This window comes from Bos grunniens, chromosome 16 (genome assembly GCF_055505025.1).
Source record: "Bos grunniens cultivar Pamir isolate PY7600 chromosome 16, Bosgru_T2T1.0, whole genome shotgun sequence".
Taxonomy (NCBI): domain Eukaryota; kingdom Metazoa; phylum Chordata; class Mammalia; order Artiodactyla; family Bovidae; genus Bos; species Bos grunniens.
Genome location: NC_141180.1, coordinates 44,173,445 through 44,188,654, shown reverse-complemented (window position 1 = coordinate 44,188,654; position 15,210 = coordinate 44,173,445). Strand labels below are relative to the sequence as shown.

Here is a 15,210-nt window from a genome sequence, read left to right as displayed (position 1 = left end):
AAGGAAATAAAAAATAGGAACCTCACTTAAATATAGTTGGGAAACAGAAGAGAGAGCTCTCATGCCCTTTGAGGATGACAGAGCCCAAAAGGCAGAAAGACTCTTCCTCATTCCTGGCAAGGATTCAGGATTAATGAAAGGATTAATGAAAAGCCATGGACTCTTTGCTTACTATTGCCCTCCCACCTTCCTTTTCCGCTCTTTAAATGTATTCTCTTTCCTTTGCCACGTGGGGATCTGCACATGGCTTACCTTGGTTGCAGACTCAAAACTATAATTTTCTGCTGATCCTGAATAAAACTGTCTTTGCTAGAGAGACAGCTGGCAGTCTATTTGTTTCAGGTCAACAAGGACCTTCTCTCTGCTTTTAATCAAGCTGCTCTACAATGGGTCTTCTATACTACCATAATAATAACTTCTCTAAAAATGCAAAAATGATTACATACTTGCTCTGCTGAAAACTCACTAACTCCTCCCCCTTTCTCATCTCTAGGCCTCTGGAATGAAATCCCAACTCTTTAGCATAACTTACAAAGCCTTTTCTAATGTGGCCCTTGCCTAACGCCCACTGCATGGTCTAAAGAAACATGCAGTTAGAACTCTTAAAAGTACCTGAGAGAAACAAGCACAAGGGGATTAAAACAATGCATTATAATACTTTACTGTTTGTATTTTGAGCCAGTGTAGCACTCCAATCTCAGTTAGACTATGGGAGAAGGTCCTTTATTCATAAGTAAGGTCTGCTGGAATGGCCTAGATTTGCACTATTCAATATGGTAGCCAGTAGCCACATATGTCTATTAAGTATATGATATGTGCCTAGTTCAAATTGAGATGTACTCTTAGTATAAAATATATGAAAAATTTTAAAGACAATAAAAAAGAACAGGTGTAGCTTCTTACCCAAGATCCAGACTTCTGAAGGAAGTAATAGTGAAGGCAGAAGGAAGGAGCCTTGATCTTCTATTAGAAGTCAGTTCAAATCATGATATCAAACCTACTGTGATAAACAGGATCTCTTCTTTGCCTAGGCAAAGTTTATTGTCTTTAAATCACTACAACAGTCTACAAGATCTACCCCAGTTCTTATCTCACTGACTTTATCTCCCACCTACTCATTCCCCCAAGTTCTAGGATTACCCCAAGCAACCTCCTCTCCTAGAGCTTATACCTTGGCTGTTCCCTCTGCCTATGACATTCTCCACATAGCAATAGGCATGTCTGGCTCTTTTCTCTTCCTTCTTTCATCCTTGTCTTATGACTCCAATTTAAAGCAGAATTCTGTGTATATATCCTTGCTCCAGTTCCCTTTTCTTGCTTCATTTTTATCCATGTGAAATACTGTGTACTCTATTTTTTATTGGGCTATTTTCTGTCTTCAACAAATGTAACCCCGGTGCTTTGTGAGAAGACTACATGAGCTCTCTCTGTATCACACACACACACACACACAGTTGTTTTGTACACTGATGTACCCTTAGTACCAAGAATAGTCCATGGGACCCAGTAGGCATTCAATTATTCATGGATGAATGAATGAAAGAAAAGTATCTAAGAATTTCCATCAGTCAGCTTCTCTTTCCTCAGTCACCTTCCTGGGACCTGACTGCAAAACAGGAAATTTTTTTTAAGACAAAAATAATTCATGCTGACAGAGTATGAGATGATTGGATGGGATCCCTGACTCGATGGACATGAATTTGAGGGAGCTCCAGGAATGTTGATGTACAGGGAAGCCTGACATCCTGCAGTCCATGGGGTTGAAGAGAGTCAAACACAACTGAGCTACTGAACTGAACTGAACTGAATTGAATGCATTGCTTTTTTTACTTTTTATATTTTTTAAAATTTATTTATTTTAATTGGAGGCTAATTCAGGAGGAACTACCCCACGTCCGAGCTCAGAGGCGTCAGCCGAGAATCCCAGGCTGCGACCACACAGGAGCGGTGGAGAGGAGCTACCCTACGTCTGAAGTCAGGGGCGGTGGCCGGGAGGAGCTACCTGCCGCCCGAGGCCAGGGGCGGTGGCCTGCAGGAGCAACCCCACGTCCAAGGAGCGGTGGCTGTGCGGGCAAAGGAGGGCCAGAGGAGCTACTCCATGTTCAGGTGAGGAGTGGCAGCGATGAGGAGATACCCCTCGTTCAAGGTAAGGAGCAGCAGCTGCGCTTTACTGGAGCAGCCGTCAAGAGATACCCGCCATTCAAGGTAACAGAAACCCAAAGAAGATGGTAGGTGTTGCAAGAGGGCATCAGAGGGCAAACACACTGAAACCATAATTACAAAAAACTAGTCAATCTAATCACACGGACCACAGCCTTGTCTAACTCAATGAAGCTAAGCCATGCTGTGTGGGGCCACCCAAGACGGGCGGGTCACGGTGGAGACGTCTGACAGAATGTGGTCCACTGCAGAAGGGAATGGCAAACCACTTCAGTATTCTTGCCTTGAAAACCCCATGAACAGTATGAAAAGGCAAAATGATAGGATACTGAAAGAGGAACTCCCCAGGTCGGAGGTGCCCAATGTGCTACTGGAGATCAGTGGAGAAATAACTCCAGAAAGAATGAAGGGATAGAACCAAAGCAAAACAATACCCAGTTGTGGATGTGACTGGTGATAGAAGCAAGGTCCGATGCTGTAAAGAGCAATATTGCATAGGAACCTGGAATGTCAGCTCCATGAATCAAGGCAAATTGGAAGTGGTGAAACAGGAGATGGCAAGAGTGAATGTCGACATTCTACGAATCAGCGAACTAAAATGGACTGGAATGGGTGAACTTAACCTAGATGACCATTATATCTACTACTGCGGGCAGGAATCCCTCAGGAGAAATGGAGTAGCCATCATGGTCAAGAAAAGAGTCCGAAATGCAGTACTTGGATGCAATCTCAAAAACAACAGAATGATCTCTGTTCGTTTCCACGGCAAACCATTCAATATCACAGTAATCCAAGTCTATGCCCCAACCAGTAATGCTGAAGAAGCTGAAGTTGAACGGTTCTATGAAGACCTACAAGACCTTTTAGAACTAACACCCAAAAAAGATGTCCTTTTCATTATAGGGGACTGGAATGCAAAAGTAGGAAGTCAAGAAACACCTAGGGTAACAGGCAAATTTGGCCTTGGAATACGGAATGAAGCAGGGCAAAGGCTAATAGAGTTTTTCCAAGAGAACGCACTGGTCATAGCAAACACCGTCTTCCAACAACACAAGAGAAGACTCTACACTTGGACATCACCAGATGGTCAACACTGAAATAAGATTGATTATATTCTTTGCAGCCAAAGATGGAGAAGCTCTATACAGTCAGCAAAAAAAACACCAGGAGCTGACTGTGGCTTAGATCATGAACTCCTTATTGCCAAATTCAGACTTAAATTGAAGAAAGTAGGGAAAACCACTAGACCATTCAGGTATGACCTAAATCAAATTCTTTATGATTATACAGTGGAAGTGAGAAATAGATTTAAGGGCCAAGATCTGATAGATAGAGTGCCTGATGAATTATGGACGGAGGTTTGTGACATTGTTCAGGAGACAGGAATCAAGACCATCCCCATGGAAAAGAAATGCAAAAAAGCAAAATGGCTGTCTGGGGAGCCCTTACAAATAGCTATGAAAAGAAGAGAAGCAAAAAGCAAATGAGCAAAGGAAAGACATAAGCATCTGAATGCAGAGTTTCAAAGAATATCAAGAAGACATAAGAAAGCCTTCCTCAGCAATCAATGCAAAGAAATGGAGGAAAACAACAGAATGGGAAAGACCAGAGATCTCTTCAAGAAAATTAGAGATACCAAGGGAACATTTCATGCAAAGATGGGCTCAATAAAGGACAGAAATGGTATGGACCTAACAGAAGCAGAAGATATTAAGAAGAGGTGGCAAGAATACACAGAAGAACTGTACAAAAAAGATCTTCATGACCAAGATAATCATGATGGTGTGATCACTCACCTAGAGCCAGACATCCTGGAATGTGAAGTCAAGTGGGCTTTAGAAAGCATCATTACGAGCAAAGCTAGTGGAGGTGATGGAATTCCAGTTGAGCTATTTCAAATCCTGAAAGATGATGCTGAGAAAGTGCTGCACTCAATATGCCAGCACATCGGGAAAACTCAGCAGTGGCCACAGAACTAGAAAAGGTCAGTTTTCATGCCAATCCCAAAGAAAGGCTATGCCAAAGAATGCTCAAACTACTGCACAATTGTACTCATCTCACATGCTAGTAAAGTAATGCTCAAAGTTCTCCAAGTCAGGCTTCAGCAATACGTGAACCGTGAACTTCCAGATGTCCAAGCTGGTTTTAGAAATGGCAGAGGAACCAGAGATTAAACTGCCAACATCCGCTGGATCATGGAAAAAGCAAGAGAGTTCCAGAAAAACATCTATTTCTGCTCTATTGACTATGCCAAAGCCTTTGACTGTGTGGATCACAATAAACTGTGGAAAATTCTGAAAGAGATGGGAATACCAGACGACCTGACCTGCCTCTTGAGAAACCTGTATGCAGGTCAAGAAGCAACAGTTAAAACTGAACATGGAACAACAGACTGGTTCCAAATAGGAAAAGGAGTATGTCAAGGCTGTATATTGTCACCCTGCTTATTTAACTTCTCTGCAGAGTACATCATGAGAAACACTGGGCTGGAAGAAGCACAAGCTGGAATCAAGATTGCTGGGAGCAATATCAATAACCGCAGATGAGACCACCCTTATGGCAGAAAGTGAAGAGGAACTAAAAAGCCACTTGATGAAAGTGAAAGTGGAGAGTGAAAAAGTTGGTTTAAAGCTCAACATTCAGAAAACGAAGATAATGGCATCTGGTCCCACTACTTCATGGGAAATAGATGGGGAAACAGTGTCAGACTTTATCTTTTTGGGCTCCAAAATCACTGCAGATGGTGACTGCAGCCATGAAATTAAAAGACGCCTACTCCTTGGAAGGAAAGTTATGACCGACCTAGATAGCGTATTCAAAAGCAGAGACATTACTTTGCCAATAAAGGTCCGTCTAGTCAAGGCTATGGTTTTTCCAGTGGTCATGTATGGATGTGATAGTTGGACTGTGAAGAAGGCTGAGTACCCAAGAATTGATGCTTTTGAACTATGGTATTGGAGAAGACTCTTGAGAATCCCTTGGACTGCAAGGAGATCCAACCAGTCCATTCTAATGGAGATCAGTCCTGGGTGTTCTTTGGAAGGAATGATGCTGAAGCTGAAACTCCAGTACTTTGGCCACCTCATGCGAAGAGTTGACTCACTGGAAAAGACTCTGATGCTGGGAGGGATTGGGGGCAGGAGGAGAAGGGGATGACAGAGGATCAGATGGCTAGATTGCATCACTGACTTGATGGACGTGAGTTCGAGTGAACTCTGGGAGTTGGTGATGGACAGGGAGGCCTGGCGTGCTGAAATTCATGGGGTTGCAGAGTCGGACATGACTGAGTGACTGAACTGAACTGAACTGAATTACTTTACAATACTGTAGTGGTTTTTGCCATACATTGACATGAATCAGCCATGGGTTTACATGTGTCCCCATCCTGAATCCCCCCACCCCCCACTTCCTTCCGAATCCCATCCCTCTGGGTCATCCCACACCTGCCCTTTTAAAAGGAGAAAAAAAAAAGGAAAACCTTGGAAGTGATAATGTATTCTCTGAGAGTAGTAATTTGCATGTCAATGTGACTGAATTTGCCAAATCTGATTAGAGACTTTTTTGTGTTAAGAAAAAGAGGAAGCCTAAGCCCAACAAAGCTAGTAGAAGTGATGAAATTCTAGGTGAGCTATTTCAAATTCTAAAAGATGATGCTGTGAAAGTGCTGCACTCAATATGCCAACAAATCTGGAAAACTCAGCAGTGGCCAGAGGACTGGAAAAGGTCAGTTTTCATTACAATACCAAAGAAAGGCAATGCCAAAGAATGCTCAAAGCAGCACACAACTGCACTCACCTCATATTACTAAAGTAATGCTCAAAATTCTCCACGCCAGGCTTCAACAGTACATGAACCAGGAAATTCCAGATGTTCAAGCTGGTTGTAGAAAAGGCAGAGGAACCAGAGATCAAATTGCCAACATCCACTGGATCACTGAAAAAGCAAGGAAGTTCCAGAAAAGCATCTACTTCTGTTTTGTTGACTATGCCACAGCCTTTGACTCTGTGTATCACAGTGAACTGTGGAAAATTCTTAAAGAAATGGGAATACCAGACCACCTGAACTGCCTCCTGAGAAATATGTATGGAGGTCAAGCAGCAACAGTTAGAACTGGACATGGAACAACACACTGGATCCAAATCGGGAAAGGAGTACATCAAGGCTGTATACTGTCACCATGCTTATTTAACTTATATGCAGAGTACATCATGAGAAATGCTGGGCTGGAAGAAGCAGAAGCTGGAATCAAGATTTCTGGGAGAAATATCAATAACCTCAGATATGCAGATGACACCACCCTTATGGCAGAAAGTGAAGAGGAACTAAAAAGCCTCTTGATGAAAGTGAAAGAGGAGAGTGAAAAAGTTGGCTTAAATCTCAACATTCAAAAAACTAAGATCACTGCATCTGGTCCATCACTTCATGGCAAACAGATGGGTAAAGAATAGATTTTGTGTTGGGAGGCTCCAAAATCACTGCAGATGGTGACTGCAGCAATGAAATTAAAAGATGGTTGCTCCTTGGAAGGAAAGCTATGAAAAACCTAGACAGTGTAGTAAAAAGCAGAGACATTAGTTTACTGACAAAGGGCTGCGTAATCAAAGCTATGGTTTTCCAGTAGTCGTGTATGGATGTGAGAGGTGGACCATAAAGAAGGCGGAGAACCAAAGAATTGATACTTTTGAACTGTGGTGTTGGAAAAGACTCTTGGGAGCCACCTGGACTGCAAAGGAGATCAAACCAGTGAATCCTGAAGGAAATCAGCCCTGAATATTCATTGGAAGGACTGATGCTGAAACTCCAATACTTTGGCCACCTGATGAGAAAAGCCAACTCATTAGATAAGACCCTGATGCTGGGAAATATTAAAGGTAGGAAGAGAAGGGGATGACAGAGGATGAGATGGTTGTGTGGCATCACTCACTCAATGGAAATGAGTTTGAACAAACTCTGGGAGATAGTGAAGGAATTCAAAGCCTGGCATGCTACAGTCCATGGAGTTGCAAAGAGTCAGATACAACTTAGTGACTCAACAACAACAGCAATAACAAAGACACACAGAGCAAACTGGTGGTTGCCAGAAGGGGTGGAAGTTGCATGAAATAAGTGAAGAGGATTAAGAGGTACAAAACTTCACTTACATAATAAATAATCATGATGATGTAGAAGGAATAGATATACAATCATAAGGGACAGATCAAAAATAATACAATTATTTTAGATGGGGACAGATGGTTATTACATTTAACATGGTGATAATTTCATAATACATGCAAATGTCAGTGATTACACACAATGATTAATGATGTCATAATGTGTAAAACAACTATATTCCAGTATTTTAAAAAAGCATTGAGTATGGCTATGGAGGAAAACTGAGAAAATTTATAGTTGAGCTCTGAGGCCAGGTGTTGGGTGAATCCTTCACATGGATGTTACGGTAAGTGTTGGGATGAAGAAGAATATAAGCAGGATTTCCAAGTTTTCAGTTAATAAAGGAATGTGACCAGAAACTCAACAGATCATAGAACCAACAACTTTCAAGCATTTCTCTCCCAAGTTTCAACAACTTGCCGCACATTCATGATAAAAGAGCTGCCTTTTAAAATATGATACTTCTACTTTGATCATGAAATCAACCACTGGATAACAGGTAGAATATCCCTCTGAAAAATAAAATGAATGCAAAACTTCATTAAAATGTAAAGAACTACTTTTATTTTCTGTATATGAAAATGACACAACAGAATCTGGTGATGGGGTTAAAGGTTTCAAAGGAAGAAAGCAGATAAGGATAATTCAGATTCCCTGAAATAAGACCATTTACATAAAATATTTAACAAAGACATTTTTCATAAAAGAAAGCATACCTATGTTAGGTTATTTTTGCTTGTCATACTTACCAGTCCAAGGACAAATATATTCTGCATGATTTTTCCAGACAATTTACTACTTCTTTGGTGACTCTTTCAGGTTGCTAAAGGAAATCAGTCCTGAATATTCATTGGAAGGACTGATACTATAGCTGAAACTCCAAAACTCTGGCCACCGGATGAGAAGAACTGACTCAATTGAAAAGACCCTGATGCTGGGAAAGATTGAAGGTGGGAGGAGAAAGGAATGACAGAGGATGAGATGGTTGGATGGCATCACTGATGCTATGGACATGAGTTTGAGTAGGCTCCGGGAGGTGGTGATGGACAGAGAAGCCTGGCGTGCCACAGTCCATGGGGTCACAAAGAGTTGGACATGACTGAGTGACTGAACTGGTAGTACTAGACAACTTGCAGTTGGTTGAATCCCTGCAATCAGAACATGGATATAGAGGAATCACAGATATGGAGGGCTGACTATACGTTAAACACGGATTTTTGACTGCTTGGAGGGTTGGTGCCCCTCTACTCATTGTTTAAAGGTCAGCTGTATAGTCATAAACTGATCTAATGGTCACTGTTATGCTGAATCTTCTTTTGAATCAACTTGAAAAGTAGTTCTATATTTTAGAAAAGAATAAAGAAAAAAAGGATCTACTTTGTAGATAAAATATATTTAAATAATGAATTACTACCAGTTCTTAATATAGCCAGTCTATTCATTAATTCATCAAATATTAATTCCATGGTCATTATGTACCTGGCATTCTTCCAAGTACTAATTAGATTGACATGTATTATAACCAAGGTTCTCACTTCATATATGGGAATTACTAAGCAGTGAAGAAATATGTAAATTATTTTAACATAATACATGAATAGATTAGGGCTTCCTGGTGGCTCAGACAGTAAAGATACTGCCTGAAATGCAGGTGACCTGGGTATGATCCCTAGATTGGGAAGATCCCCTACAGAAAGGAATAGCTACCCACTCCAGTATTTCAATATGTCAGCAAATTTAGAAAACTCAGCAGTGGCCACAGAACTGGAAGAGGTGAGTTTTCATTCCAATCCCAAACAAGGGCAGTGCCCAAGACTGTTCAAACTACCAGGCAGTTGCACTCATTCCCCATGTTAGTAAGGTTATGCTCAAAATCCTTCAAGCTAAGTTTCAATAGTATGGGAAGCGAGAATTTCCAGATGTACAGGCTGGATTTAGAAAAGGCAGAGGAACCAGAGATCAAATTGCTAACATTTGCTGGATCATAGAGAAAACAAGGGAATTTCAGAAAAAAAACATCTACTTCTGCCTCACTGACTACACCTTTGACTGTGTGGATCACAACAAACTGTGGGAAATTCTTAAAGAGATGGGAATACCAAACCACCTTACCTGCCTCCTGAGAAACCTGTATGCAGATCAAGAAGCAACAGTTAGAAACAGACATGGAACAGGCTGGTTCCAAATTGGGAAAGGAGTACGTCAAGGCTGTATACTGTCACCCTGCTTACTTAACGTATATGCAGAGTATATCATGTGAAATGCTGGGTAAATGAATCATAAGCTGGAATCAAGATTGGTGGGAGAGAAATCAACAACTTCATATTTGCATATGATACCACTTTAATGGCAGAAAGTGAAGAGAAACTAAAGAGCCTCTTGATGAGAGTGAAAGAGGAGAATGAAAACCTGGCTTGAAACTCAATACTCAAAAAACTAAGATCATAGCATCTGGTCCATCACTTCATGGCAAATAGAAGGGTAAACAGTAGAAGCAGTAACAGATTTTATTTTCTTGGGCTCCAAAATCACTGCAGACAGTGACTGCAGCCATGAAATTACAACATGCTTATTCCTTGGAAGGAAAGCTATGATAAACCTAGACAGTGTATTAGAAAGCAAAGACATTCACTTTATAGACAAAGGTTCATATAGTCAAAGCTATGGTTTTTCATGTACAGATGTGAGAGCTGGACAAGAAATATGGCTAAGCACCAAAGAATTGATAATTTCCAATCATGCTGCTGGAGGGCTTTCAAATCATGCTGCTGGAGAAGACTTTTGAGAGTCCATTGGACTGCAAGGAGACCAAACAAGTCAATCTTACAGGAATTCAACCCTGAATGTTCATTGGAAGGACTGATGCTGAAGTACCAATACTTCACCACCGATGTGAAGAGCCAATTCATGGGAAAAGACCCTGATGCTGAGAAAGATTGAGGGCAGGAGGAGAAGAGGGTGGCAGAGAAAAATGGTGAGATAGCATCACCGACTCAATGGGACATGAATTTGAGCAAACTTCAGGAGATACTGAAGGACCGGGAAGCCTGGTGTACTACAGTCCAGTTCAGGGGGTCGCAAACAGACAGACAGGACTTAGCAACTGAATAACAACAACAATCAACAGATTGGCACACCTAATGGCTTAAAGTAAGACGGCTATTTAATTATCAAGTCTACCTCCTAGAACTAGACCATTAAATTCCTCAAAGACTGGAAAGGTGGGAGGAAAGGGAGGAAAAGAAAGGAAGAAGGATAAAATGAACTAACTTCTGAGACCAAACTGAAAAAGCTATTTTACTGTTCATAAAGTTTGACTATAATGACTAATGGTATTTCTTCTGACTTGAAATAATCATCAATATTCATCAAAAGCATATGGTCTTGAATAGGGAACTAAATTCAATATTTTGTAATAACCTATAAGGGAAAAGAATCTAAAAAAGAATAGGTACTTATATGTGTAAACAACTGAATTACTTTGATGTATATCTAAAACTAACAAGACATTGTAAATCATCTATATTTCCTTAAAATTAAAAAAACAGGGTTTACCAGTACTGAAGGGAGAACGCTTTCATCCCCGCCATGGCTGAGCTAATCCAGAAGAAGCTACAGGGAGAAGTGGAGACATATCAACAGCTGCAGAAGGACTTGAGTAAATCCATGTCAGGGAGGCAGAAACTAGAGGTACAACTAACAGAAAATAATATCATGAAGGAGGAACTGGCTCTGCTGGATGGGTCCAATGTGGTGTTTAAACTTCTGGGGCCCATACTGGTCAAACAGGAGCTGGGGGAATCTCGGGCCACAGTGGGTAAAAGGCTGGACTACATCACAGCTGAGATTAAGTGATATGAATCCCAGCTCCGGGATCTAGAGCGGCAGTCAGAACAACAGAGGGAGACCTTTGCTCAGCTGCAACAGGAGTTTCAGACTGCCCAGGCAGCAAAGGCAGGGCTCCTGGGAAGGCCTGGCACTGTCCTGGGGGTGGGGGAGGGGAAGAAATGAGGCAGCTCTAGCGTCTATATTGTAGCTAATAAAATGTAAAAATACCTGGCGTTTTCTGACCCCCCCCCCAAAAATTTTAAACATCCACCAATCAAATTTTTAAAAAGCATATGGTCCCACTTGAAATCCTATACCTACACTTAGAACATGATGTAGGACCCTGAGAGTCCAGAGGAGAAATCAGTCCTAAGTCAGCCCCAACTCCTCATTTAGTTTTATGATAAAATAAAATATATTTTTCTTATAATAAAAGTCTTAGAGAAAAACTGTAAAATATAGGAAAGTAGAATTGACTATTATTATAATCCTACCTCCCAAAGACAGCCACTGTTAACATTTTGTATGTTAGATTAGTATCAAAATCTAAAATCCCTGTGGTACAACTTTATATAATGCAATAAATGCCAAAGAATGTTCAAACTATACAAAAAAGATCTTAATGACTCAGATAACCATGATGGTGTGATCACTCACCTAGAGCCAAACATCCTGGAATGTGAAGTCAAGCAGGTCTTAGGAAGCATCACTATGAACAAAGCTAGTGGAGGTGATGGAATTCCAGTTGAGCTATTTCAAATCCTAAAAGATGATGCTGTCAAAGTGCTGCACTCAATATGCCAGCAAATTTTAAAGACTCAGCAGTGGCCACAGGACTGGAAAAGGTCAGTCTTTGATCCGATCCCAAAGAAAGGCAATGCTAAATAATGTTCAAACTACCACACAATTGCACTGATCTTACATGTTATCAAAGTAATGCTCAAAATTTGAGGAAAGTAATGCTCAAAGTAATGCCAGGCTTCAACAGTATGTGAACCGAGATCTTCTAGATATTCAAGCTGGATTTAGAAAAGGCAGAGAAACCAGAGATCAAACTGCCAACATCCGATGGATTATAGAAAAAGCTAGAGAGTTCCAGAAAAACATCTATTTCTGCTTTATTGACTACGCCAAAGCCTTTGACCGTGTGGATCACAACAGACTGGAATATTCTTAAAGAGATGGGAATATCAGACCACCTTACCTGCCTCCTGAGAAATCTGTATGCAGATCAAGAAGCAACAGTTAGAACCAGACATGGAACAATGGACTAGTTCCAAATTGGGAAAGGAGTACATCAAGGCTGCATATTATCACCCTGCTTATTTAACTTGTATGCAGAGTACACCATGTGAAATGCCATTTCATCATGTGAAATGCCATAGTACATCATGTGAAATGCCAAACAAGCTGGAATCAAGATTGCAGGGAGAAATATTAATAACCTCAGATATGCAGATGACACCACCCTTATCGCAGAAAGCAAAGAGGAACTAAAGCGCCTCTTGATGAAAGTGAAAGAGGAGAATAAAGAAGTTGGCTTAAAACTCAACATTCAGAAAACTAAGATCATGGCATCCGGTCCCATCGCTTCATGGCCAATAGATGGAGAAACAATGGAAACAGTAACAGACTTTATTTTCTTGGGCTCCAAAATCACTACAGATGGTGACTACGGCCATGAAATTAAAAGACACTTGCTACTTGGAAGAAAAGCTATGACAAATCTAGACATCATATTAAAAAACAGAGACATTACTTTGCCAATAAAGGTCTGTCTAGTCAAAGCTATGGTTTTTCCAGTAGTCATGTATGGATGTGAGAGCTGGACCATAAAGAAAGCTGAGCACTGAAGAACTGATGCTTTTGAACTATGATGTCAGAGGAGACTCTTGAGAATCCCTTAGAATGCAAGGAGATCCAACCGGTCAATCCTAAAGGAAATCAGTCCTGATTATTCATTGGAAGGACTGATGCTGAAGCTGAAGCTGAAGCTACAATACCTTGGCCACCTGATGCGAAGAACTGACTCATTGGAAAAGACCATGATGCTGGGAAAGATTGAAGGTGGGAGAAGAAAGGGACAACATGGGATGAGATGGTTGGATGTCATTACCGACTTGATGGATATGAGTTTGAGCAAACTCCGGGAGTTGGTGATGGACATGGAGGCCTGACGTGCTGCAGTCCATGGGATCACAAAGAGTTAGACACAACAAGTGACTGAACTGAACTCATCATACAGGGTTCATAAAAAACTACAATAAAAAAATTAAGTGGGGTAGTTCCAGCTATGCTTTAACGATGCAATTTGGACTCTGAAAGAGATTATGAGTTGCTTAACAAAAGACAGCTTGCTTTAGACATCTTTATTATGGCTTGGCCATGTGACAAAGCAGTAAACCTTGTACATACTGTTCAATCCATAAGTGTTCACTGAATATTTAGAAAGAAACGGAATCAGCAAATTTTTATATTCAGGACTCTTCCTTCTATGATCACTCACCTGCTTACTTCCCAACTCTTCCCCAGCAACTTTATTTCTGATTCACTGCCCTTTACTTCAGCAAAAGCAGTGTTGTTTTATGAATTCATACCTTTATTATTTCCCACCTTCTCCACTTAACTAAGTTCTACTCATTCCTCACAATTTAGCTCAGCTGTCATGTTCTTGAAGAAGTCTCGCCTGACTCCATCATCCATCCCCAGACTAAGCTAAATGGTATAATTCTGGACTGCCAGAGTACCCAATGGGCTTCCCTGGTGGCTCAGACAGTATAGAATCCGCCTGCAATGTGGGAGACCTGGGTTCGATCCCTGCGTCAGAAAGATCCGTTGGAGGAGGGCATGGCAACCCACTCCAGTATTCTTGCCTAGAGAATCTCTATGGACAGATGAACCTGGAAGGCTATGGTCCGTGGGATTGCAAAGAGTCGGACACGACTGAGTGACTAAGCTAGCACTTAGTACCCACTATAAGTATCCAATAATGCAGTTGCCACAAAACATAGAAACTAACCACTTAAATATCTGTGCCCACTCATAGACTGTAAGCTCTTTAAAGCTTCTGTCTTTATAGTCACAAATACTAGCACAGATTCAACAAGTATTTATTGAATGAATGAAAGAATGAGCAAACTCATCTCATTCCTTTTTGCCTTAATTTTTCTCTCTTTAACTTACCTATGTTTGGTCAGCTGGTCACCCACAATTTTAACTATCTTAAAAAAACAAATGAACAAAATCCTCTTTGGCCAAACATCAAAAATTAAAATGACCCTGAGTTCTACTTATTCATATAGCCAAAAAGTATTCCTTCCTAACATTTTACAATTAATATTCAATAACTACTTAACATCACCACCACTTTCTCCTAATATCCTCTAAAGCAGAATCACATTTTAATATTCACTCTTTCACAATCACACATATTATTTATTTCTACTCTTCTTTCTCCTTGAAAAGATATAGAGTAACTCTTTCTCTACTGATGCCATCACATCTGTACCTTTCCATTTCTAGAGCCCCTGCCTTTAATCTCTTCCAGTTCAGTTTGCTCTAGTTGCATCAAAGGAATAATTTAGTATATTGAAACTACATATAAGGAATTTCTGTTTATTATTATTCAGTATTCTAATTACACAGAATCCACAATTTTTAGCCAGTCTTTTAAAGATATGCATCACACCTTCATCTCTACCAGTATTCTCGTTTCCTCTAAAAAAAAAAAAAAAAAATTATTTCCTTGTGTTTCCAGGTATGCATTTCCCATTGAAGCCAAGCAAATGTTCTTGATGTATATCATAGTAAATCTGCAAATTCCTGCATGGTTACCTTTGTATATTGAGCTTTCAAGCTTTCCCTATTGTCTTTGTACCTTGATTCATTTTTTAAATTTAAATTAATTTTTATTAGGAGTAGCAATACTCATATCAGATAAAATAGACTTTAAAACAAAGGCTGTGAAAAGAGACAAAGAAGGTCACTACATAATGATCAAAGGATCAATCCAAGAAGAAGATATAACAATTATAAATATATATGCACCCAACACGGGAGCACCGCAGT

General features: G+C 40.4%; 1 protein-coding gene and 1 pseudogene across 8 annotated transcripts in view; one reads left to right on the top strand and one right to left on the bottom strand.

The window, feature by feature from the left end:
- Nucleotides 1-15,210, bottom strand: part of NME7 (NME/NM23 family member 7) — a 249,209-nt gene that overhangs the window by 107,983 nt on the left and 126,016 nt on the right. The gene's annotated exons all lie outside the window — the stretch shown is intronic.
- On the top strand, nt 10,894-11,363 carry LOC147356732 (prefoldin subunit 6 pseudogene; annotated as a pseudogene).